Genomic DNA, 27,033 nt, shown 5'->3' with positions numbered 1-27,033 from the left:
CACATGCTAGTAAAGTAATGCTCAAAATTCTCCAAGCCAGGCTTCAGCAATACGTGAACCGTGAACTCCCTGATGTTCAAGCTGGTTTTAGCAAAGGCAGAGGAACCAGAGATCAAATTGCCAACATCTGCTGGATCATGGAAAAAGTGAGAGTTCCAGAAAAACATCTATTTCTGCTTTCTTGACTATGCCAAAGCCTTTGACTGTGTGGATCACAACAAACTATGGAAAATTATTTAAGAGATGGGAATACCAGACCACCTAACCTGCCTCTTGAGAAATCTGTATGCAGGTCAGAAAGCAACAGTTAGAACTGGACATGGAACAACAGACTGGTTTCAAATAGGAAAAGGAGTACATCAAGGCTGTATATTGTCACCCTGCTTGTTTAACTTATATGCAGAGTACATCATGAGAAACGCTGGACTGGAAGAACACAAGCTGGAATCAAGATTGCTGGGAAAAATCTCAATAACCTCAGATATGCAGATGACACCACGCTTACGGCAGAAAGTGAAGAGGAGCTAAAAAGCTTCTTGATGAAAGTGAAAGAGGAGAGCGAAAAATTTGGCTTAAAGCTCAACATTCAGAAAACAAAGATCATGGCATCTGGTCCCATCATTTTATGGGAAATAGATGGGGAAACAGTAGAAACAGTGTCAGACTTTATTTTTGGGGGCTCCAAAATCACTGCAGATGGTGACTGCAGCCATGAAATTAAAAGATGCTTACTTCTTGGAAGGAAAGTTATGGCCAACCTAGTGGTATATTCAAAAGCAGAGACATTACTTTGCCGACTAAGGTCCGTCTAGTCAAGGCTATGGTTTTTCCAGTGGTCATGTATGGATGTGAGAGTTGGACTGTGAAGAAGGCTGAGCACCAAAGAATTGATGCTTTTGAACTGTGGTATTGGAGAAGACTCTTGAGGGTCCCTTGGACTGCAAGGAGATCCAACCAGTCCATTCTGAAGGAGATCAGCCCTGGGATTTCTTTGGAAGGAATGATGCTAAAACTGAAGCTCCAGTACTTTGACCACCTCATACGAAGAGTTAACTCATTGGAAAAGACTCTGATGCTGGGAGGGATTGGGGGCAGGAGGAGAAGGGGACAACCGAGGATGAGATGGCTGGATGGCATCACGGACTCGATGGACGTGAGTCTGAGTGAACTCTGGGAGTTGGTGATGGACAGGGAGGCCTGGCATGCTGCAATTCATGGGGTCGCAAAGAGTCAGACACAACTGAACTGAACTGAACTGAACGACCTTTTCACTTTTCACTTTCATGCATTGGAGAAAGAAATGGCAACCCACTCCAGTGTTCTTGCCTGGAGAATCCCAGGGATGGGGGAGCCTGGTGGGCTGCCATCTGTGGAGTCGCACAGAGTTGGACACGACTGAAGCAACTTAGCAGCAGAAGCAAGGAATCTCCACACTGTTCTCTATAGTGGCTGTACTAGTTTGCATTTCCATCAACAGTGTAAGAGGGTTCCCTTTTCTCCACACCCTCTCCAGCATTTATTGCTTGTAGAGTTTTGGATCGCAGCCATTCTGACCAGTGTGAGATGGTACCTCACTGTGTTTTGCATTTCTCTGATAATAAGTGATGTTGAACATATTTTCATGTGTTTGTTATCCATCTGTATGTCTTCTTTGGAGAAATGTCTCTTTAGCTCTTTGGCCCATTTTTTGATTGGGTCCTTTATTTTTCTGGAATTGAGTTGCAGGAGTTGCTTGTATATTTTTGAGATTAATTCTTTGTCAGTTGCTTCATTTGCTATACTTTTCTCCAATTCTGACAGCTGTCTTTTCACCTTGCTTATAGTTTCCTTTGTTGTGCAAAAGCTTTTAAGTTTAATTAGGTCCCATTTGTTTATGTTTGCTTTTATTTCCATTACTCTGGGAGGTGGGTCATAGAGGATCCTGCTGTGATTTATGTCAGAGAGTGTTTTGCCTATGTTTTCCTCCAGTATTTTTATAGTTTCTGCTCTTACATTTAGATCTTTAATCCATTTTGAGTTTATTTTTGTGTATGGTGTTAGAAAGTGTTCTAGTTTCATTATTTTACAAGTGGTTGACCAGTTTTCCCAGCACCACTTGTTAAAGAGACTGAAAAATATGAAACGCTTCACGAATTTGCATGTCATCGTTATGCAGGGGCCATGCTAATCTTCTCTGTATCATTCCACTTTTAATCAGCTGAATTTCCTGGCCAAACTGATAAACACCAATCCCCACCTGAGGATTATTTTTTGCTGTTAGCCATATTCAGTAAAGGAGATCCATTATCCTTTAGAAAATTCTACAAGATACACAGACATCATTTACTATATCATACAGCACTGTGTTCAGTATCATGGTGAATCAAAAGAAAACCAGTCTTTGTTTTACCTAGAGTTTAAAAATCTAGCTGATTCCTGAAGGTGAATGTGGAGGATAAATGAACTCTCTAAAATTTCATCAAAACTCCTCCTTTATTCACTATCAGGAATTGTCTTTAGAAAGTGAAGGCATGGTGACAGCTCACTTATTAACTGAAACTGCAAATCAGGGCCACAATCCTCCACTTCAAGTACTACAGATGTTGCAATTAAGACACCCTTACCTGCTCACCAAAGGTGAAGAACACGTGAAAATACAAATCCCAGTTTTCTATATTAGGACAAGAAAACAAGCTAAATACAGTCTGAACAATTCATTGTAATAATTTACAAAGTATTATGTTCTGTGTATTTAAAATTAAATATGGGTGTATGTGGGGGTTACTTTCCTGGTGGTCCAGTGGTTACAACTTTGCCTTCCAATGCATGGGATGTGGGTTTGATCCTTGGTCAGGGAGCTAAGATCCTGCATGCCTAATATCCCACATACCTCATGGCCAAAAACCAGACTATAAAGCATAAGCAATAGTGTAACAAATTCAATAAAGACTTTTTAAAAAATACATTAAAATAATCTGGGCTTCCATGGTGGCTCAGATGGTAAAAATTCGCCTGCAATGCAGGATCCCTGGGTCAGGAAGATCCCTTGGAGAAGGGAATGACTACCCACTCCTGTATTCTTGCCTGGAGAACTTCATGGACAGAAGAGCCTGGTGGGTTACAGTCCATGGGGTCAGAGATAACAAAATTAAATTAAATGGAGGGAAGATGAACATGGCAACTTAGGTAAGATGAATGATTTGGATAAGTTTTTAAACTCATCCTGCAACCTATAAAAAGTGACAAACGGACAGGTCACTAGGCTGATGGCAGGTAAGCACTAAAGCATGGATGGAGAACACAGGCCATATTGCTGATGCTGCTCTGTGCTGACTGACAGCACCGAGTGCTGTTAGCAACATCCTTGTTATCTCACCTTAACTGAGACTGAAAACTACCTCAGGGACTGCCAGGGAGGCATGAAACTACTCAAGCAAATGTCAACAATAAGAATTCCAGGTCTATCTTGTTTGTTTATTTTTATCTCCACCAAAGTTACATGAATAAAGTATTCTCTATTATGGGAAATAGATGGGGAAACAGTAGAAACAGTGTCAGATTTTGTTTTGGGGGGCTCCAAAATCACTGCAGATGGTGACTGCAGCCATGAAATTAAAAGACGCGTACTCCTTGGAAGGAAAGTTATGACCAACCTAGATAGCATATTCAAAAGCAGAGACATTACTTTGCTGACTAAGGTCCGTCTAGTCAAGGCTATGGTTTTTCCTGTGGTCATGTATGGATGTGAGAGTTGGACTGTGAAGAAGGCTGAGCACCGAAGAATTGATGCTTTTGAACTGTGGTGTTGGAGAAGACTCTTGAGGGTCCCTTGGACTGCAAGGAGATCCAACCAGTCCATTCTGAAGGAGATCAGCCCTGGGATTTCTTTGGAAGGAATGATGCTAAAGCGGAAACTCCAGTACTCTGGCCACCTCATGCGAAGAGTTGACTCATGGGAACATACTCTGATGCTGGGAGGGATTGGGGGCAGGAGGAGAAGGGGACGACAGAGGATGAGATGGCTAGATGGCATCATGGACTCGATGGGCGTGAGTCTGAGTGAACTCCAGGAGATGGTGATGGACAGGGAGGCCTGGCGTGCTGCGATTCATGGGGTCGCAAAGAGTCGGACACAACTGAGCGACTGAACTGAACTGAACTAATTAAATGTCATGGGTGAAGAAGTAAAAGTTTGAGCCACATTACAAAACAAAGTCCAAAAAATTAGTAGACAAGAGAAATGTCTGCAGTTCAAATGAAAATTACAGTTGCCAATAGTGCAAATCAATACAGAAAGCTATTGATAATAAACCCCAGATGACAATCAATTGATAAAATCTTAAGGACTCTGAATGAATAGAAATCTTAAAGTTTGTTAAAAAAGAAAGAAAGAAAATGACTTCATTGGCTAAATCAGATAACTATGTAGCTCATCTCAAAAAAGGAAATAAAATAGATTCTGACTTCTTAATCTTAATTTTAAATGGTGATATTCACCTTGGACTTGAGAGCAAAAGAAATGCTGATTCTAAAATAAACATTGCTGTCACATGTTGGTGATCCCATGGAAATATTGTGGGTTAGGAGGAGAGATAGGAAACCCAGATTTAATGTCCTTTGGGAAAACTAATGAACTGATGATTTACCTCCAGAGACTAGAAAAACTGAAAACTCAACTCAAACTATAAAAAGAATACATCAGTGCTTTGTTCTCAAGTTTCTTTAGAAAGTAATTGCTTCTCTTGAAAGTAGTAAGTGCAAATGCATGAGATTCTTAAGAAACAATGAAATTTATACCTATGGATTTTATATTCCTTTATATTTTTGCTTTTGTAATATTTTTACATCCTCTTCCCAATCTGTGATTCTTGCTTTCCATATCACTTTTCAACTCAAGAATTTAGGTTGAAAAAGATTCCCCCAAAAAATATATTAAAAATTCTTTACAAGTTTCCATTAACTATCTTAGAGGGGGAGCCTGTATTTCATTGACTGTAGTTTATGCAAATAGGATCAGAGAAATTAACATATTGGAAGGAGCTGACATTTGTCCTGATATATTGAATCGTTAGCATGACAGAATCACTTAAGCTGGATTCACTAACATCAGGTTTCCTCTCATTATTGACCCCTACAGAGTAGGCTCTGACAAGTGGAACTGCTGCAAAGTTCATTAATAATGTGGAATAAATCAATTGTTCAGGAAATACTGAAAACAGATGACACTGAACTCATGCATTTTGCAAGTTCAGCACAAGTACAACCCCACCAAGGACACAGAATCTCTGCATGTCCTTTTCTGACCTACCCATGGAACCTGGTCTTCAGCCTCCCCTGTCCTCACGCATCCCAGGAGGATATAGCTCTTCAGCCCCCTGGGAACACAGCAAGGCAGTGGATCTTTGAAAAGAATAGCCTCAGGCCTGAAGAGAAAGGCCATGAAGGTGTCTATAAGATCTACAAACATAAGGTGAGTCATGACCATGATTTAGGATGTATGCTTGGGCTTGTTTCACATTTCTGGTTACTATTTCAAATAAACTATTTCTATTCACTACCGACTCAATGGACATGAATTTGAGGAAACTCCAGGAGGTAGTGAAGGACAGGGCAGCCTCGCGTGCTGCAGTTCATGGGAGTCACAAAGAGTCGGACACAGCTGAGTGACTGAACGACAGCAACTAAAAGAAACACAGTTTGTCTGGGTTAAAGAGTATTAGCAGGAATGGGGAAAGGCCATCATAGACCTGGTCTATGATGCCGGGTCAGCTACTTCTAGAATGTGAAGAATCCCTTACTAGGGATGTTCCCTATGGCTACAGGCAACAGCATGCTTTCTAAGGACAATCTCTGTTCATATTACTAGTGTTACCTCAACACTCTCCAAATTGTAATCACTTAAATAACTTTCTCACCCAGAGGTTTTAGTTTAAATATGTCTATACTCCCAAAACCTTTAGCAATGTGTCTTTCTATGTTATGCCATAAAGACAGGGAAGTCTGGCGTGCTGCAGTTCATGGGGTCATAAAGAGTCAGACACAACTTAGCAACTGAACAACAACAAATAATCAGCTACTGTTAGTCTATGCTATTGGGGCAGAAATAACATGGATAAAGGAAATCCACAGAGAAGCTCAAAATCATCTGATTTTAGCCAATAGATTCAACTTCTCACCCATCAAGCCTCAAATTGAAGCTCTTTTCCTGGATTGATTTTTTTTTTCCTTAGCCTCAGAATTGCTTAATAGAAATGCTAATGAGCAGTGCAATAACCAAAAGAAAGGTAGAAAGAGAAAAGGAAGAGAATTAACAGAAGAGAATAATCTATGAGGTAGAAGACTGGCTATAATCTAATGAGAATGACTTACCCAGATTCATAAACTAGTGACATATTCCTCCATATGTTTCCTTTGTGTTTATCAGACTATCTATTTAAAAAGTGCGCTCAAACATTTTAGACATTGCACACCAGAATTCTTGAGAGAAAAATGGATGTGAAAACATTCCCATTAAATTGTTTTTGGTTTTTCTTGCCATGTGGGGATGGCTTGGTCTTCATTTAGAGTTTATATTAAACCTAATTGCTTTTGTATTCAAGGGAAATCTAAGTAGGTTTTCAGTTAATTTTTTAATTGAATTATCTATAAAGATTTAATATACCTCAGAGCTTCTGTGAAATAATTGACAGAAGTCCCACAGTACATGAAATCAAGACTCCCTCTGTGAGTGTGGCCTTCACAGGTCCCTAGGCATTTTCTTACTTCTTCTTTAGGTCTCTGTATAAATGTTGCCTCTTCAACATCCCAAACCATCCCAAACCAGCCTTCCTTATTATTCCTTAGGTTCACACCCTTTTAATTTCCTTTCTAGTCCTTTGTTGTTCAGTCATAAGTCCTGTCTCATTTTTTGTGACCCCATGAACTGCAGCATGCCAGGCTTATTGTATTATAATTTTTATGCTTGTTTTAACTAGTTTATTTCAAACTTTTTAGCTCCCACCTAACTAGGATGTAAGCTCCATGAGCACAGTAACATTGTCCGTATTTTTCATCATAGTGACTTGTAGAAGGGTAATTTGTTGTTGTTACCATTGTTGTTTAGTCGCTAAGTCGTGTCCAACTCTTTGTGACCCCATGGACTTCACTATGCCAGGCTTCCTGTCCTTCACCATCTCCCAGACTTTGCTCAAACTCATGTCCATTGAGTCGGTGATGCCATCCAGCCATCTTGTCCTCTGTTGTCCTCTTCTCCTCCTAGCTTCTATCTTTCCCAGCATCAGGGTCTTTTCCAATGAGTTGGCTCTTTGCATCAGGTGGCCAAAGTGTTGGACTTCAACTAAAGCGTCAGTCCTTCCAATGAATATTCAGGACTGATTTCCTTTAGGATTGACTGGTTTGATCTCCTTGCTGTCTGAGGGACTCTCAAGAGTCTTCTCCAACACCACAGTTCAAAAGCATCAATTCTTTGGCACTCAGCCTTCTTTATGGTCCAATTTCTTTATGGTAATATGCATCAACATTTGTTAGATGTATGAATAAATAAGAATGTGAGTACTTTACATACATCCAGCAATCCATCTATTCATGTTTTCTTTGTTTCTTAGAATTTGGCATAAAATCTCATCCTAATTATGATTTTTTGTACCCTCTCGAGAACCAAAGTAATCCAACCAGTTTAAAATTCTGGACAAAAGAATTCTACACACACACACTCACTCACACACACAAATATTTTAGAAGCCTCTGTTTTAAGTGTAATCATTAACATTACAGAGAACTTGAGAAGCATGTTCTTTTGTTCAGTTCAGTTCAGTCACTCAATCATGTCTGACTCTCTGTGACCCCATGAATTGCAGCACGCTAGGCCTCCCTGTCCATCACCAACTCCCAGAGTCTGCTCAAACTCATGTCCATCGAGTTGGTGATGCCATCCAGACATCTCATCCTCTGTTGTCCCCTTCTCCTCCTGCCCCCAATCCCTCCCAGCATCAGGGTCTTTTCCAATGAGTCAACTCTTCACATGAGGTGGCCAAAGTACTGGAGCTTCAGCTTTAGCATCAGTCCTTCCAATGATCACTCAGGACTGATTTCCTTTAGGATGGACTGGTTGGACCTCCTTGCAGTCCAAGGGACTCTCATGAGTCTTCTCCAACACCATAGTTCAAGAGCATCAATTTTTTGGTGCTCAGCTTTCTTCACAGTCCAACTCTCACATCCATACATGACCAGTGGAAAAACCATAGCCTTGACTAGATGGACCTTAGTTGGCAAAGGAATGTCTCTGCTTTTGAATATGTTATCTAGGTTAGTCATAACTTTCCTGCCGAGGAGTAAGCATCTTTTAATTTCATGGCTGCAATCACCATCTGCAGTGATTTTGGAGCCCCCCAAAATAAAGTCTGACACTGTTTCCACTGTTTCCCCATCTATTTCCAGTGAAGTAATGGGACCAGATGCCATGATCTTCGTTTTCTGAATGTTGAGCTTTTTTCACTATCCTCTTTCACTTTCATCAAGAGGCTTTTTAGTTCCTCTTCACTTTCTGCCATAAGGTTAGCAAACAAAAAGAAAAATTCTCTACTTAAGTTTCTACAAAGTTTCCATTAAGTGTCTAGCAAGTTCCTACTAAGAGTGCAATAAGAAGAAATCAGGTTCATCTTAAAATGTGACAGCCCAGAGAATCCTTGATATTCAGTGTTCTATACCACAGTGTTCAAGATAGCATAAGGTAGCACCAGAAATCACATTTACAAACTCTATAATGGCAATCATTTCACAATATATATCACGTTGTACATCTTAAACTTACATGTTATATCTCAGTAAAAATGCTTTAAAAAGAAATCACACACACACACACACACAAAAGAAATCACACCTAAACAGTCTCCCAGTTTTTATTCACTCATTCATTTATGGAACCAATGCTTATTTTGGGTTCCACTTATTTTCCAGAGACCGACCACTCTAGTGGTTGTGGTGAAGACAATATATACACAGAGATTAAAAACACCTCATAGAGTGAACATATGTGTATGTACAACTGATTCACTTTGCTTTACACCTGAAACTAACATGACATTTTAAATCAACTATAATTTAAAAAAAAATTTTTAACTTTCTTTATATATGAAAACTCACTTAATATATGAATAACTCTTTGCAATATAGGAAACGCTTTTGAATCTACTGTTTCTTTAAAATCCCAAGCCCAATTTTCAGCTTTTTGAAAATATCAAAGCATCTCTTCTAGGCACAAGATCCCAGGTAACTAAAGCAAAGAGATCCTGAGGCTCAAAAACTAGAAAAATAACTAAGACCTACCCAAATTTAAATATAAGAAAATTACATTAGTAGAATATGAGACAATTTAAAAATCTAAAAGATTCTGCACTTAGATTTCTCCACAATATATTGAAATTCTTATGTCTCTCCAAAGAAATGAAATATAAGGCATTTGACATGGCATTTATTCAAATCAAATGGCAACAAATTTTAAAAGCAGGCCTATAGTTGGACCATAAAGAAGGCTGAGTGCCAAAGAATTGATGCTTCTGAACTGTGGTGTTGGAGAAGACTCTTGAGAGTCCCTGGGAGAGCAAGGAGATCAAACCAGTCACTTGCTCCTTGGAAGAATAGCTATGTCAAACCTAGACAGTGTTTTAAAAAGAAGAGATATCACTTTGTTGACAAAGATCCATATGGTCAAAGCTATGGTTTTTCCAGTGGTCATATATGGATGTGAGAGTTGGACTAAAAAGAAAGCTGAGTGCAGAATTCATGCTTTTGAACTGTGGTGTTGAAGAAGACTCTTGAGAGTCCCTCAGACAGCAAGGAGATCCAGCCAGTCCATCCTAAAGGAAAACAGTCCTGAATATTCATTGGAAGGACTGATGCTGAAGCTGAAACTCCAATACTTCTGCCACCTGATGTGAAGAGCCAACTCACTGAAAAAGACCCTGATGCTGGGAAAAACTGAAGACGGGAAAAGGGGATGGGTGACAGAGGATGAGATGATTGGATGGAATCACCGTCTCAATGGACGTGAGTTTGAGTAAGCTCTGGTAGTTGCTGATGGACAGGGAAGTCTGGTGTGCTGCAGTCCATGGGGTCGCAAAGAGTTGGACAGGACTGTGACTGAACAACAACTAAAATAAAACCAAAAGGAGTGAAATAAATCAGACAGAGAAAGACAAATACTGTATGATATCACTTATATGTAGCATCTAAAAAAGCTGAACTTGTGGAAAGACTAGTATTAATATGTTTGTTTACCAGAGGCTGGGGAGTGGGGAAATGATGAAGGTGGTCAAAGGATATGGGGTTGGGAAGATCCTTTGGAGGAGAACATGGTAACCCACTCCAGTATTCTTCCCTGGAGAATCCCTGGCAGGCTACAGTCCATTGGGTTGCAAACAGCTGGACACTAACTCTTTGGGGTCACAAAGAATTAGACACTAAGTTGCTGAAGCAACTTAGCATGCACACATGCAATGTGGAAAAAGTCACCAAATATGAGCAAGGCACTATATGCTAAATACTTCCCTGGTGGCTCAGACGGTAAAAGCGTCTGTCTGCAATGCTGGAGACCCAGGTTCGATCCCTGGGTTGGGAAGATCCCCTGGAGATGGAAATGGCAACCCACTCCAGTACTCTTGCCTGGAAAATCCTATGGATGGAGGAGCCTGGTAGGCTACAGTCCATGGGGTCACAAAGAATGGGACATGACTGAACAACTTTATTTTACTTTACTATACCTACTACTGGGTTATCCAGTTTAGTGCTCATACTAACAGAAGGGAAACAACTCAGCAAGATTAATTAGTTTGCTTCATGTCTGCTTCATATCTTACAGCTCATAGGGAGCAGAGTAAGTATTTGAATCCAAGCAGAACTGCTGTTTTGCATGACTCCATGAAGGAACACTCATATTGGTGTCTATGTGAATGGCATCCTTGATATGTGCTGGCCATGAAACTGGGTCTTTTTGACTTCAAATCCAGTACTCTTTTCACTGTAAAGCCTTAGAATCAAATAAGGCCTTATAAAATAGTCAAACACAGTGACAAATGACTCCACAAGGCTTTGCCATAGATTGGCATTTCAATACTATTAGGTCTTGAATACTTAATTCTCAGATTGCTCTCTTAATTCAGGAATATAATTCTAGCTTGCTCCTCTGTATTCTGTATCTGTGGTCTTCAAATTACAAATTCCATCAGGCCACCACAACTTTATAAAGTTCATGAAGGATATAGGGAAGTAATTCTGACAGATATTCTACAGTACTGAAAAATCTTCATTCTTAGTAGAATAGTCAAAGTATAGCTTTTAAATGTAATAGTATGATAGCCAGTAATCAATGTTAGTAAGCATGTTCATAATCTTATCATTCATTCATCCATTTATTTCATTTATTCAGTTTTCATTCTGTACCATATATTCTTTGAAAATATTCTATCTTTAAATTTAGCCAGAAGATTCTATAATTATTTAACCACAATATACTTAAGGTGACTTCTACCATCTCATTATATTCTTTTCAGTGGTTCATCTTTCTTTGCTCTATTGATTACTTTTGCTAGAATCTTTCTAACCAATTGCTAATACCTGCTGGAGACAGTAAACACTACAAACTGAGGATCAGCTACTGCTCTGCATAATCAAAAGATAAGTGGGACAAGAAGACACAGTGGAGACTGTCATGAGATGTGCCCATCATCAAGGGAGAAGATGAGTGTGCAGATCTCTGGGTAGAGATCAGTCCTGAGGACTTGTTTCCTAGCATTTGGCTAGGAACTCACTGGCTAGGAAATCCTAGTCAGGATTATATAAGTCCCACCTCTCAAACTCTCCCTTGGAGTATTTCTCAAGAAATCTTGACCCTCTTGCCATTCTTCCAAAAGGAAATACATAAGTAAATTATAGCCTCTGCCTAGTGAAAGAGAAGACTATAAAATAAGATATAAAATATTTTTGAGGGAATTTCCTGGTGGTCCAGCAGTTAGGATTTTGTGCTTTCACTGCTGAAGTCATAGGTTCAGTCACTGCTCAGAGAACTAAGATCTTGCAAGCTTTGGGGCCAATAAATAATAAATAAAAGGAATAGATTTTTAAAATAATAATAATAATAAAATGCATTTAAAACTAAGAGTAGATGGCTTTAGTTCTCTGAAAAACATGACATAAACAAGATAAAAATAATGTATAGTTCCAACGTACTCATGTGCTAGGCATTATTCAAAGTGACTGTCATATATTTAATTTCATTAAATCTTCACAATGACCCTATCAGGTGAATTCATCTTTACCTCTGCTTTTTAAGGGAGGAAAGAGAAAAAGGCTGGGGTGACAAACCAAATCCATACAAAGAATTAACATGTAATGAGCATTTACTATGTGCAAGGCCCTACCTATAACGGTATTAACAATGCTTTTCATCTTCACATTTCCATCATCCTTTTACAGAAGAGGAAACTGAGACACAATTAATAAACAGTGGAGCTGAGATTTAAACCGACAATGTAGGTCTAGGGCCTGCACTCTTAAGGACTGCTGTCTACTGCCAGATACTGTCCAAAGGTTAACAGAGGAAAGCATGTTGGGTTATCATTTCCATAATTCAAATAATAATATTATACCTATGAAAGAACAATACTCTAAGGATATGTTTCATGGCAGCAAATCTTAATAATCCTGGCCAGAGGTGTCTGGACACAACTACTAAATTACTGGGGCTTCCCGGGTAGCACCAGTGGTGAAGAACTCTCCCGCCAGTGCAGGTAGATGTAAGAGATGCAGGTTCAACCCCTGGGGCAAGAGATCCCCTGGAGGAGGGCACAGCAACCCATGCCAGTATTCTTGCCTGGAGAATCCCATGGGCAGAGGAGCCTAGCAGGCTGCAGTCCATAGGGTCGCACAGAGTCAGACACAACTGTAGCAACTTAGCACACAGCACACACTTAATAAGTGCATATCCAAGTAAGTGTTCAGTTATATCTTCCTCCAAGAAACCTTTTCTTACCTAGCTCTGCCACTGACTCCCTACCCCACACAGGTAATCAACTCATCCACTGCACTACGTAATTCTCTAATAGTTTCACTTCTATTGTTACACTCTTTGACTATAGTTTTTCTATTGTATATTTGCCTCCCCCACTTGACTCTGGCATTTCTAGGTCAGAGACTTTTTCTAACTCATTTCTTTAGTCCTAGCATCAAGCACAGTGTCTGGCACAGGGTTGGCCTTAAATTGCTATTTGTTTAATGAATAAATGAAAGAATGATCCACTTTCTGAAGAAACAATAGTTACTAACATAAATGGTCCTAATTTATCATTCATAATTTTAGCAATAGAATCATGAACGTGGTAAGAATACAAAGTTAATGTGGTCAGGAGGCTCTAGCACTGAGATAAATAAATTACAGCTGCCTGCAGATACCTGCATGAGTCTAGCTGAGATCAGCCGAGCCCAGCCCAAACCAATGGAACACAGCTGATCAAAGAGAAATAATAAAGGACTGTTGCATCAGGTGTTTAATGTCGGGCTACTTTTTTATCCAGCAATAGCTGTCTTATACAGACAGCTTTGAAAAAGGTTGTTTTGTTGTATTTTTTGGTATATTGAATGAGAAAAAGAAATGAACCCAAATGGTAATATAAATTAAGCAAAACATTCCCTCAGGACAACAGACAAAATATCTAAGAAATGATACATTCAGAACCTTTACTGTGTTCAAAAGCCAGCTCAGAACTCCATAATCTCAGAAGCACTTGTGCTTCTATTCATTCATTCATCAAACATTTTAGTGCATATTATGTATGCAAAACAGTCTTATACTCTAGAAATGCAGACAGTAATAAGAGATCCTTGGCTTAAAAGTGTTTCACACAAGTGCATTACACTATGAAGGACAGAGACCTAACAGGAGGAAGTGCAATAAAGTGTTACAGGTGCCAGGATAAACACTCAGTAGAGGTCCAAAGGAGGGATGGCTGGACTGCCCACTTGGGTTAGGAGGCAGGAAGGGGCAGAGCTTTATAAGGAGTTAGCCCCTTTGAGTTAAGCCTTCCTAGGTAAGTATTCTCCAGTTGGATGGAGACCATTTCGGGCAGAGGAAGTGAACAAAGTCAGAGAAGGGCACCCAGAGAGCCGCAGTTTGAATGACTCAAACATTCAGCACCAGGCAAAGCTAAGGGAGAAGTAAGAAACAAGCTGAGGTGCAGTCACCTTTCCTAGATTAATCCACCTTGGATAATGCCACAGGAGCAAAATTCTGCACGAGCTTCCCCTGCAAACTGAGCAAAAGGCAAATCCTGACTGTGTGCATGAAGGCCTTGGCAGCCTCATCATTGCTGGTATTCTATTCTAGGCACTAAGGTTACTTGCTATCTCTTCCATGTCTTTGTGTAACCTGCTTCCCTCGCATTTTATTCTCTTCCCCACCTTCTCTGTATGCCTAATCCAGAGGTCTCAACCTTATGGCACATGATCTCTTTGCAACTCATGATCATGTTTTGTTTGATCCACAGAGGGCTTAATGTTTTAATTATTTTCATCATTTAATATTCTGGATATTTATGATTTCTGGCTTCTCCAGGGGGAAAAAGAGAACTATCTAGCTATCATTTCTGAAAACAATAGTTAGTTAGAATCTTTATCACTCCCTTTGCCTCTTGAACCCTAAGGCTAAGTATCAGTTGCCACTGATCAGGAAAATTTGCACCGTTGTCATTTTTACAGAAAAGTGACAAGTATCGTGAATGGTGGGCTTCTCAGGTACACTAGTGGTAAAGAATCCGCCTGCCAATGCAGAAACACAAGAGATGCGGGTTTGATCTCTGGGTCAGGAAGATCCCCTGAAGTAGGAAGTGAGTGAGACCCACTCCAGTGTTCTTGCCTAGAAAATCCCATGGACAGAGGAGCCTGACAGACTATAGCCCATGGGACTGCAAAGAATTGGACACAACTAAGCAACTGAGCATGTAGTGAATGACATGGGCACCAGATCCACACTGTCTACATTAGAGTCTTGATAATGCTACTCAAAGGTGACATGACCTTAGACTAGCTGTTCAATCTTTGTGCCTCAAGTTCCTCAATAGTAAAATGGAGATAAAATGGTGAGTATAAGAATGAAAGTGAAATGAATTTTTAAAAAGATGTTTTAACTTACATTATGTTCCTGAGTGTTGTAGGAGTTTGATTTTGCAATCTCTGTCCTAACCAAGTCTTACTGTCCTTTTAACAGTAACTCAAAGGCCATGTCTTTTGACCATTATATAAGTGCTCCTGAGTGTGTCTTATGTTTATTTGGTTATATGCTTGCCTCTCTCATCAGACAGAAAGTTTCATGAGAGCATGGACCATGTCTTATTCATTTTAATTTTACTCTCCTGCTCCGAGCACAGTGCCAGCTATACAAAAACTGCTCAATAAATGTCACTGAATCAATGCTAATCTTTCCTCCTCTAAATATCTTAAAGCACTAATGTACAGTTTGATTTGTATTAACTAATTTGTTCTTTGTTGTCTAATGCTTTGTAAAAGTTCTTCCATCATTTTCTGTGTGAGAGTCTTGGTCCTCAGCTACTTTGTGAGTAGATGGCAGGGCCATAGTTTTGTTTTCTTTGAATTAAGTTTTAACACACAATATTGTTGCCTGTTTCCCAGTTTGATACTCACACACTACAGAGTTCCAAGGAATAGCAAATAGAGATAAGAAAGCCTTCCTCAGTGATCAATGCAAAGTAATAGATGAAAACAATAGAATGGGAAAGACAAGCGATTTCTTCAAGAAAACTGGAGATACCAAGGGAACTTTACATGCAAAGTTGGGCACAAAAGATGGGACAGAAATAGTATGGACCTAATAGAAGCAGAAGATATTAAGAAGAGGTGGCAAGAATACACAGAAGAACTATACAAAAAAGATCTTTACGACTCAGATAATCATGATGGTGTAATCACTCACCTAGAGCCAGACATCCTGGAATGTGAAGTCAAGTAGGCCTTATCAATCACCACTACAAACAAAGCTAGTGGAGGTGATGGAATTCCAGGTGGGCTATTTCAAATCCTAAAAGATGATACTGTTAAAGTGCTGAACTCAATATGCCAGCAAATTTGAAAGACTGAGCAGTGGCCACAGGACTGGAAAAGTCAGTTTTCATTCCAGTCCCAAAGAAAAGTGAAAGTGAAAGTGAAGTTGTGTCCGACTCTTGTGGACTGTAGCCTACCAGGCTCCTCAGTCCATGGAATTTTCCAGGCAAGAGTACTGGAGTGGGTCGCCATTTCCTTCTCCAGGGGATCTTCCCAACCCAGGGATTGAACCTGGGTCCTCCACACTACAAGCAGATGCTTTACCATCTGAGCCACCAGGAAAGAAAGGCAATGCCAAAGAATGTTCAAACTATCGCACAGTTACACTCATTTTACACATGAGCAAAGTAATGCTCTAAACCCTCCAAGCAAGGCTTCAACAGTACATGAATCATGAAATTCCAGATCCTCAAGCTGGATTTAGAAAATACAGAGGAACCAGAGGTCAAATTGCTAACATCTGTTGGATCATCAAAAAAGCAAGGGAGCTCCAGAAAAAACATCCATTTCTGCTTTACTGACTATGCCAAAGCCTTTGACTGTATGGATCACAACAAACTATGGAAAATTCTGAAAGAGATGGGAATACCAGATCACCTGACCTGTCTCCTGAGAAATCTGTATGCAGGTCAAGAAGCAACAGTAAGAAATGGATATGGAACAACAGACTGGTTCCAAGTTGGGAAAGGAGTACGTCAAGGCTGTATATTGTCACCCTGCTTATTTAACTTATATGCAGAGTACATCATGAGAAATGCTGGGATGGAGGAAGCACAAGCTGGAATCAAGATTGCTGGGAGAAATATCAATAACCTCAGATATGCAGATGATACCACCCTTATGGCAGAAAGTGAAGAAGAACTAAAGAGCCTCTTTTTTTATTTATTATTTTAAAGAGCCTCTTAAAGAAAGTGAAAGAGGAGAGTGAAAAAAGTTGGCTTAAAACTCCACATTCAGAAAACTAAGATCATGGCATCCGGTCCCATCACTTCATGGGAAATAGATGGGGAAACAGTGGAAACAGCGACAGACTTTATTTTCTTGGGCTCCAAAATCACTGCAGATGGTGACTGCAGCCATGAAATTAAAAGATGCTTGCTCGTTGGAAGAAAAGCTATGACCAATCTGGACAGCATATTAAAAAGCAGAGACATCCTTTTGCCAACAAAGGTCCATCTAGTAAAAGTTTTGGTTTTTCCAGTGGTCACATATGGATGTGAGAGTTGGACTATAAAGAAAGTTGAGTGCTGAAGAATTGATGCTTTTGAACTGTGGTGTTGGAGAAGACTCTTGAGAGTCCCTTGGACTGCAAGGAGATCCAGCCAGTCTATCCTAAAGGAAATCAGTCCTGAATGTTCATTGGAAGGACTGATGTTGAAGCTGAAACTCCAATACTTGGCTACCTGATGTAAAAAACTGACTCACTGGAAAAGACCCTGATGGTGGGAAAGATTGAAGGCAGGAGGAGAAGGGGACGACAGAGGATGAGATGGATGGATGGCATCACTGACTTGATGGACATGAGTTTGAGCAAGCTCTGGGAGCTGGTGAAGGACAGGGAAGCCTGGCGTGATACAGTCCATGGGGTCACAAAGAGTCAGACACGACTGAGTGACTGAACTGAACACACAGAAGAATTTTAAATGTTTGAATAGTGCCAGAGTGATCCAGGAACTGGTCATATTCTTGTGTGATGTCAGTGGCATTCAGCATTAGATGGAGGATAGGAATGAATGGGGTTCATCAGCTGTTGCTTTTTCTTTCATTCTTTTTCCTCTATGATCTCTAGCTCATCTTCCAGGAATAGCAAGAAGAACTTGAGAAAGATTCTCTGGGATTATCTAGTCTCTATAAGTAGGGCCTAGAAAAACACTGTTCAAATGGAGAAAAGAAGGGGAAGGAATTAGCATTCACTGAGCAACAGTTACATTATACATCACACATATGATACCTAATTTCCTAAAACAACTTTATGAAGTAAAGTAAGTACCTGAACTTCTTATAAGAAAACTGAGGCTTCCAGGAGTTATGTTATGGTCCAAGTCACTCAGCCTGTAAGGGTTAGAACCAGATGTTGGACCCAGGCTTGTCAGTCTCCAGCGTCATGTTGTATCCACATCAACCTAGATGGCAGATTGAGAAAGGACATGCTAACAGAATATAGGTAGTGAACAACTACCCAACAGAGATGAACTGAATACAAGTCTCAGAACAGAAGATGAACATGAAGCACTATTTGTAATGCTGTAACTAAAAATCAACAAAGCACTGAGACATTGAATAAAGATCCTCACATTAGACCGTCATTGAGCTATTTTTCCATTTTATTTAGCACAAATGAACAATGCTCTCATAGACTGTAAAATATGGAAAGATTTGGGGAGTTCAGAGTACCAGTCCCATAAAAAAAGCACACCGAGTGAGTAAACAACCAAGTGGAGATTTTCTCCCTTTGTAACACTAGAGGAGCAGGCAGAAAGGTTGCCTTTGGTGACAAACTCGGCCTTTTCTGAATAAAGACCTGATGCTGGGAGAGATTGAGGGAAAGAGGAGAAGGGGGTGACGGTGGATGAAATGGTTGGATGGCATCAATGACTTAATGGACATGAGTTTGGGCAAATTCCGAGAGATGGTGAAGCACAGGAAAGCCTGGCATGCTGCAGTCCACTTGTTGCCAAGAGTCGAACACAACTTAGTAGCTGATCAATAACGACAACTTGTATTACACAGCTGATGATTTTGAATCACTGCTTTCTAGTTTTCCTGTTTCTTCTCTTAAAAGAAAGGAAATATTTAGGTGGTAATGATTACTCTCATTCCTCATCTTGGATTACTATTGGACAGCTATTTCACTTTCAGAGTTAATCCATCATCAGTGGCCTGCAAGTTTGGATATTCTGCCTGAATATCTGGCATCCTCTGGTCTACCTTAAGAAAGCTCTTCAACTGTACAGTACAGGGAACTCAATACTCTTTAAAGGCCCATATGGGAAAAGAATTTTAAGAAGAGTGGATAGATGGATACATATAACTAATTCATTTCACTGTGCACCTGAAACTAGTAGAATATTGTTACTCAACTTGTAAATCAACTAGATTCCAATTAAAAATTAAAAATAAAAAGAAGCTGTCCCTCAGTCAGTAAAGAATCTGCCTGCAATTCAGGAGACCCGGGTTCGATTCCTGGGTCCAAAAGATCCCCTGGAAAAGGAAATGGTAACCCATTCCAGTATTGTTGCCTGGAAAATCTCATAGACAGAGGAGCCTGGAATCCATGGGGTCACAAGAATCAGAAACAACTGAGCAACTAAACCACCACCATATTTACATTAGTGTCAGGAGTCAATTTAGGGGGGAAAAAAAGAAAAAGTGATAGTTGATAAATATGCATTTTGAATCAGCTTTACCTGTTAAAAGCCATATAATTTTTTTTAAAATACAAAATAATCTTTTGAAAGAGAAAAAAAATTCTTCAACTCTACTAACTTCTACTAATACTAACAGCTAACTTTTATTGCTTCCCACTAGGTACCAACACTATACTAGGTGTGCCACAAGAGTTATCTCATTTCATCCTCATGGCAATACTAAAGATTAGAATTACTATTATTGCTCATGTTGTGAGGAAATTGAGGCACAGAGATATTCAGAAACTTATCAAAGTTCACATAGTTAGGAAGTAAAATGATGATGCCAGGATGTTACTATTTCTGGACATGATGGTTGAGTCCATCTCAAATGTGAACTGAAATCATTGCTTCAAGACCACTCTTTACCTGCAAATGGCTGTGGAGCTCCTAAATAAGGAATGATAATCCTTGAACATGGAGAAATTACTTTTACTATGTTCATAAATCAAAGAATGAGAAGCCAGTTATGAAGTTTAAGTAATTGGATTTTCACCTTTAAAGGATCATCCTGAGTCATTCCAGTATGAAATAATTAGCTACTGTGAAATGTGACCTTACACTCAGGGTCAGGGAAGCTGACATTTTTGCTATTGAGAACTTAGAATTTTGTGATTCTATATTTAAGCTCTTATAAACTTTCTGAACTTGATCAGACACTCTGATCTATTCTCCTCAAACAGAATGTTTAGGTTGTTTAGGTTTCTAAGTCCATTCTGTTTAAGGACTGGAAAAACTCAATAAGAAGGCAACCAGAGGCACAGACTTGACTATTGCAGAGGAAGGTATGTGTGGGTACTGATTTCAAATGGGAAGATATCTGAGAAAATTGCTACAGAAAGCAAAGTGATCACTCAGTGATGTCAGATGACAAGGGTGATCATAATCTATAGATGGGACAGTATTCCAAATCAGGTTTTAAGATCAGGAGAAACTTGTACAAAGGAAATGCTTAAACAGAAACACTTGAGTGACAAGATAATGAAATGCAGTTTCTTTGATCTTATTTTTTGATGTCAAAGATTACCCAAGATAACTGAGTCTTAATTACCGAACATATGCTCAATGCAAATTAAGAGATCCTGTAAGACAGATTTCATGTTTATAGCAAATTGCTTCAAAGGCTAGAACTTCAAATGACCAGGATGTGCTTTCATTTCTGTAGGAATTGAATGTGTGGACTCTGGAACCTTAGGGAAACTGACTATCTAAAATAATTTTGACTTCTGCCTCTAACACAAGCACTTTGGACAACCAATTATGAAGGTGAGTTCATATTTATAGAACATAAAGAGAAATTTTACTTCTAGAAGTTCATATGCCTTTTCATTTGTGAACATCAAATAAGTAAACCAAAACCATACTGGTTGGTGGGGACAACCCAGAGCCACATCTACTCTCTGCCCTCCAAACACTCCATGAAATGACGTCGGTCTCAGCTCTGACAACTGTATTGATCATGGCCACCCAAATGTCAGCCAACTTCTCCTTTGTTATAATATTAAGAAAGAGAGGGGGAAAAATAAAATACTTTTTAAAATGTTTAGAAATACTAAAAAATAAACTGAGGAATACCCAAAATGGAAGAATCATTTAACATTCCTGTTACATTGGAAAGTGGATTCATTTCCTGAAAATGCATTCTCAGGGACAAGTTGGTGCAAAATAGTTCTAGAAATAATTAGAGCACTAAAATCTTCCTCTAGACTTACCTACATCAAGCTGTAAGGGAGCAATATTTGCCACCCTCAAATATCTCCCCAGCATGCAGATTATTTCAAACTGAAATCAATTAAGGTCCAAAAGACTCAAGAAGAATCCTTAACCTTTGCCCTAACTGCCTAAAGATTGTAGATAGAGCTATCACCATAGATAACTGGGGTATGAACTAGGTGCCATAGGCAGGGGAAGAACTTAGCAAGCTCTGTTTGCTAAAATTCCTCTCTGGGTCCCACTGTCTCTGCACAGCCCAGCAAACATTTGTTTACCAAGCATTTGCTTTTCCCTCTCTATGTCAATTTGTCAATTGCCTTTCTCTCCTTTCAAATTTCAAACCACTAACAACATCCTCTTTTTGTCTTTAGCTGAAGATGGCATTTAAGGTGAGGGCTTTGGCCATTTGAGCACGTTACTCAATTTTCCCAGATCTATCCCATGTATAGATCTCACCAAATTTTTGTTTGATTTTCTTTTGTTAATATGTCTCATCTTAATTTATTCTTTGACCAGCAGAAGAACTTAGAAGGATAGAGGAAAATTTCTTCCTCCCCAACAAAGTACAAGGACAAAACTAGATATAAAGAGTATTTGTATTCTGAGGCCTTCTCTTAGTTTTCACTTACTTTCTTCTCATTTGAGTTTCTGCAGTTCCAGATAATACCAATGGACTATTAAAATAGCACTTATTTTCTATAATGAAAATACATAATGAAAGATTTCAAAATTATAATCCAGTAAGTGGTTGGATAGAGTACAAAGTAAAGCTTTCAACATAGAAAAGAAACTAGAATAGATTTTGCCTATTTGTTGGCAGTGTCTCTTTGGAATCCTATGTGGAGAATGATCTCAGGAGATACCCTGGGCTTACCTTGGAAGAGTGCCCTGGTTGACCAGTAGTATCTATTGTGACTCTGGTAGGAAAAGGTACTAGTATGTTAGGTGTTTTCTATTGCTGATTTGGACCCCTAAAAGCTTATAATATTAAGGATGAATAAATCTATAAGATACATGTATGAGTCAAAATAAATAGGCAGGGCTAAAGTAACACAGTGTTAAAGCATTTGTGGCTCAGTCCTGTATGACTTTTTGTGACCTCATGGACTGTATCCCTCCAGGCTATTCTGTCCATGGGATTCTCTAGGCAAGAATACTAGAGTGGGTTAACATTCCCTTCTCCAGGGGATCTTCCCAACCCAGGGATCAATTCTGGCTCTCCTGCACTGCAGGCAGATTCTTTACCATCTGAGCCACCAGGAAGGTAACAAATGTAACCCAAAATCTCAGTGACTAACACAATAAGCATGCTTGCCAGTCAGTCAAAGCCTAAAGCATGTTGAGTAGCCCTCCTCTATCTTGTAGCTCAACCATATGTACGATGGCCTCCAAGGTCATTGTGGCCAAGGAGGAGTAAGTGGGAGGACAGTAGGAAGTGTCTTAAAAGCCTATCCCTGACACCAGCCTGCATCACTGACACTCACCTCCCATAGGCCAGAATTCAATCACACGGCCCCAGTCTAACACATGGATATTGGCAAACTTGAACAGTTTCTGCCATAGTACATGAAAGCAACTAGTGAACCTGTAGGCTTTTTCTAGGACATGGACGTTATGGTTATTCAATCCATTTGACTTCATGTTGGCTTGTGTGGCCTGACATAGGGAAACAGTGGCTGCCTTTATTTTGGGGGGGCTCCAAAATCACTGCAGATGGTGACTGCAGCCATGAAATTAAAAGATGCTTACTCCTTGGAAGGAAAGTTATGACCAACCTACACAGCATATCAAAAAGTAGATACATTACTTTGCCAACAAAGGTCTGTCTAGTCAAGGCTATGGTTTTTTCCAGTGGTCATGTGTGGATGTGAGAGTTGGACTATAAAGAAAGCTGAGAACCAATGAATTGATGCTTTTGAACTATGGTGTTGGAGAAGACTCTTGAGAGTCCCTTGGACTGCAAGGAGATCCAACCAGTCCATCCTAAAGGAGATCAGTCCTGGGTGTTCATTGGAAGGACTGATTTTGAAGCTGAAATTCCAATATTTTGGCCATCTGATGTGAAGAGCTGACTCATGTGAAAAGACCCTGATGCTGGGAAAGATTGAGGGCAGACAGAGAAGGGGACGACAAAGGATGAGATGGTTGTATGGCATCACTGACTCAATGGACATGAGTTTGAGTAAATTCCAGGAGTTGGTGATGGACAGGGAGGCCTGGCATGCTGCAGTCCATGGGGTCACAAAGAGTCAGACATGACTGAGCAACTAAACTGAACTGAACTGGCCTGTGTGGCAGGCAAAGAGCATTTCCTCTTACCTTAGCCTGATGGTAAAAATGAACTTAAATCAATAGGGCAAAAGGAGAGCTGCAAACTGGTCATGAGCCAACAGCAAGCACATATTGTCTAACCCTAGACCCTTACTCCCCTGTCCTAATAGCTAATAGAGGGTTAAAGTCTAGGTTCCAGCAGAAAAAGGAATCCAACACAGGTGGCTCAAGAAGTTTCAATGAAGAAACTGTTTATAAAGGTTTAGACAGAGTCAAAGGAATCACCAAAGTATGGTGAAGCACCCAGAAACCAGCAATTGCAGGAAGCTGTTACTACCCAGAATTCGTTTCAAAGGGCGAGAAGAAATAATGCCCCCAGAGGCTGGTGAGTGCTGGAACTATGGAGTAGTATCCTGCCAGGAGATACAGTCCTTGAGGGATATAGTCACTGCCAGAGAACATGCCCAGTGCATAGACGGAGCAGGGAAGAAATACCCTGATCTCTCTCTCTTCCAGCCTTTCTAGTATCCTGCCAGTAACTCCCACTGGCCAAAGAGAACAGAAACTTGTTGATGAGGAAGCCAGGGAAATAAGTCCATGATGATCAGGTTTTCCAGTTCAAGATGGGAGAGTAGAAGGTTGTGCATTCACCTCCTCCTGCAAGAGCACCAAAATCACAACTGGCTATTGAACCATCATAGACAGGAGGACTCTGGAACCTACCAAGAAAAGATACCCTACATCCAAAGACAAAGAAGAAGCTGCAGCAAGACTGTAGGAGGGGAGCAATCACGATAGAATCAAATCCCATACCCACTGGGTGGGTGACCCACAAACTGGAGAAATATATTACCACAGTTCTCCCACTGTTGTAAAGGTTCAGAACATCACATCAGGCTTCAAAGCCTGGAGACTTGACAAAGGGACTGGGAATCCCTAGGGAATCTGACCTTGAAGGCCAGCAGGATACGATTACAAGACTTCCACAGGACTAGGGGAAACAAAGACTCTAGTCTTGGAAGGTACAAACAAAATCTTGCCTGCACCAAGACTCTGAGGAAAGGATCAGTGACTTCACAGGAGGTTGAACCAAAACTACCTGCTAGTGTTGGAGGGTCTCCTGTGGAGGTGTGAGTCAGCAGGAGCTCAACACAGGGACGAGTCTGCTGTCAGCAGCTTATGGGAAGGTCTGCTTTGGCATAAACCCTTATGGAGGTGGCCACTAACCTGACAATGGAGCCTATAGACCTGAAGGCTGGGTCACCTCAGGCCAAAAAGCTATCAGGGTGGGAGCACAACCCCACCAATCAGCAGATAATTGGATTAAAGCTTTACTAAGCAAGGCCCTGCTCACCAGAGCAAGACCCAGTTTTTCCCACCACCATTTCCTCCCATCAGGAAGCTTACACAAGCCTCTTAGCCTCCTCCATCAGAGGGCAGACAGAAGAAGCAAGAAGCACAGTCCCACAGTGACTAAAACAAAAACCACACTACAGAAAGTTAATCAGCATGAAAAACCTATGTCCCAGAGGAAGGGACAGTATAAAATCCCAGAAAAACAACTAAATGAAATGGAGATAGGAAACCTTCCAGAAAAAGAATTCTGAATAATAATAGTAAAGATGAAAATCTCAGAAAAAGAATGGAGGCAAAAATTGAAATAATATAAAAATATTTACCAAAGACCCAGAAGAACTAAAGAACAAGCAAACAGAGAAGAATAATATACTAGAAGGAATCTATAGCAGAATAAATGAGGCAGAAGAATGGATAAATTATCTGGAGGACAGAATGGTGGAAATTACTGCTGCAGAACAGAATGTAGAAAAAAGAAGAGAACAGTCTAAGAGACGTCTGGGATAACATTCAATGCACCAACATTCACATTATAGGGGACCCAGAAGGAGAAGAGAGTGAGAAAGGACCTGAGAAAATATTTGAAGAGATAATAGCTGAAAACTTTCTTAACATGGGAAAGGAAATAATCAAGCAACAGGAAGTCCCAGGCAGGGTATAACCCAAGGAGGAACATAGTAATCAAACAAGACACATCATATTAAAACTGACAAAAATTAAAGACAGAGACAAAATATTAAAAGCAACAAAAGAAAAATGACAACTGATGTACAAAGGAACTCCCATCATGCTATCAGCTGATTTCTCAACAGAAACTCTACAAGTCAGAAGGGAATGGCATGATAAATATTTTTTTCTTTTCTTCTTTTTCATCTGTTTTATTTATTTACTTTACAATATTGTACTGGGTTTGCCATACACTGACATGAATCCGCCATGGGTGTACATGTGTGCCCCATCCTGAACCCACCTCCCACCTCCCTCCCCATCCCATCCCTCAGGGTCATCCCAGTGCACCGGCCCCGAGCACCCTGTATCATGCATCGAACCTGGACTGGTGATTCATTTCACATGTGATAATTTACATGTTTCAATGTCATTCTCCCATATCATCCCACCCTCGCCCTCTCCCACAGAGTCCAAAAGACTATTCTATACATCTGTGTCTCTTGTGCTGTCTCACATACAGGGTTATCGTTACCATCTTTCTAAATTCCATATATATGCATTAGTATACTGTATTGGTGTTTTTCTTTCTGGCTTACTTCACTCTGTATAATAGGCTCCAGTTTCATCCACCTCATTAGAACTGACTCAAATGCATTCTTTTTAATGGCTGAGTAATATTCCATTCGACTGAATTGAACTGAACTGAACTGAATATTCCCTTGTGTATATGTACCACAGCTTTCTTATCCATTCATCTGCTGATGGACATCTAGGTTGCTTCCATGTCCTGGCTAGTATAAACAGTGCTGTGATGAAGATTAGGGTACACATGTCTCTTTCAATTCTGGTTTCCTTGGTGTGTATGCCCAGCAGTGGGATTGCTGGGTCATATGGCAGTTCTATTTCCAGTTTTTTAAGGAATCTCCACACTGTTCTCCATAGTGGCTATACTAGTTTACATTCCCACCAACAGTGTAAGAGGGTTCCCTTTTCTCCACACCCGCTCCAGCATTTATTGCTTGTAGACTTTTGGATAGCAGCCATTCTGACTGGCATGAAGTGGTACCTCATTGTGGTTTTAATTTGCATTTCTCTGATAATGAGTGATGTAGAGCTTCTTTTCATATGTTTGTTATCCATCTGTATGTCTTTTTTTTTTTTTTTTTTTTTGAGAAATGTCTGTTTAGTTCTTTGGCCCACTCTTTGATTGGGTCATTTATTTTTCTGGAATTGAGCTGCAGGAGTTGCTTGTATATTTTGAGATTAATTCTTTGTCCATTGCTTCAGTTGCTATTATTTTCTCCCATTCTGAAGGCTGTCTTTTCACCTTGCTTATAGTTTTCTTTGTTGTGCAGAAGCTTTAATTAGGTCTCATTTGCTACGGTAAGGTGTGACATTCCAGGCTTTGAAAATGGAGAAAGGGGCCAGGAGCCAAGGAATGCAAGTAAATGCAAGGAATGTAAATTCGGAAACTGGAAAAGGCAAGAAAATTGATTCTAGAATTTCTGGAGGGGATGTGCCCTAACACCTTGAT

At 40.0% G+C, this 27,033-nt stretch overlaps 1 non-coding gene across 1 annotated transcript; it reads right to left on the bottom strand.

The window, feature by feature from the left end:
• Positions 1-2,110: 2,110 nt before the first annotated feature.
• On the bottom strand, positions 2,111-2,220 carry LOC138082504 (U6 spliceosomal RNA). Its single transcript, XR_011145131.1, has one exon. It is a non-coding gene; the product is annotated as a U6 spliceosomal RNA (small nuclear RNA).
• Between the last annotated feature and the right edge of the window lie 24,813 nt (positions 2,221-27,033).

Source organism: Capricornis sumatraensis, chromosome 7 (assembly GCF_032405125.1).
Source record: "Capricornis sumatraensis isolate serow.1 chromosome 7, serow.2, whole genome shotgun sequence".
Classification (NCBI taxonomy): Eukaryota; Metazoa; Chordata; class Mammalia; order Artiodactyla; family Bovidae; genus Capricornis; species Capricornis sumatraensis.
This window is presented reverse-complemented; position numbering and strand designations above follow the sequence as displayed.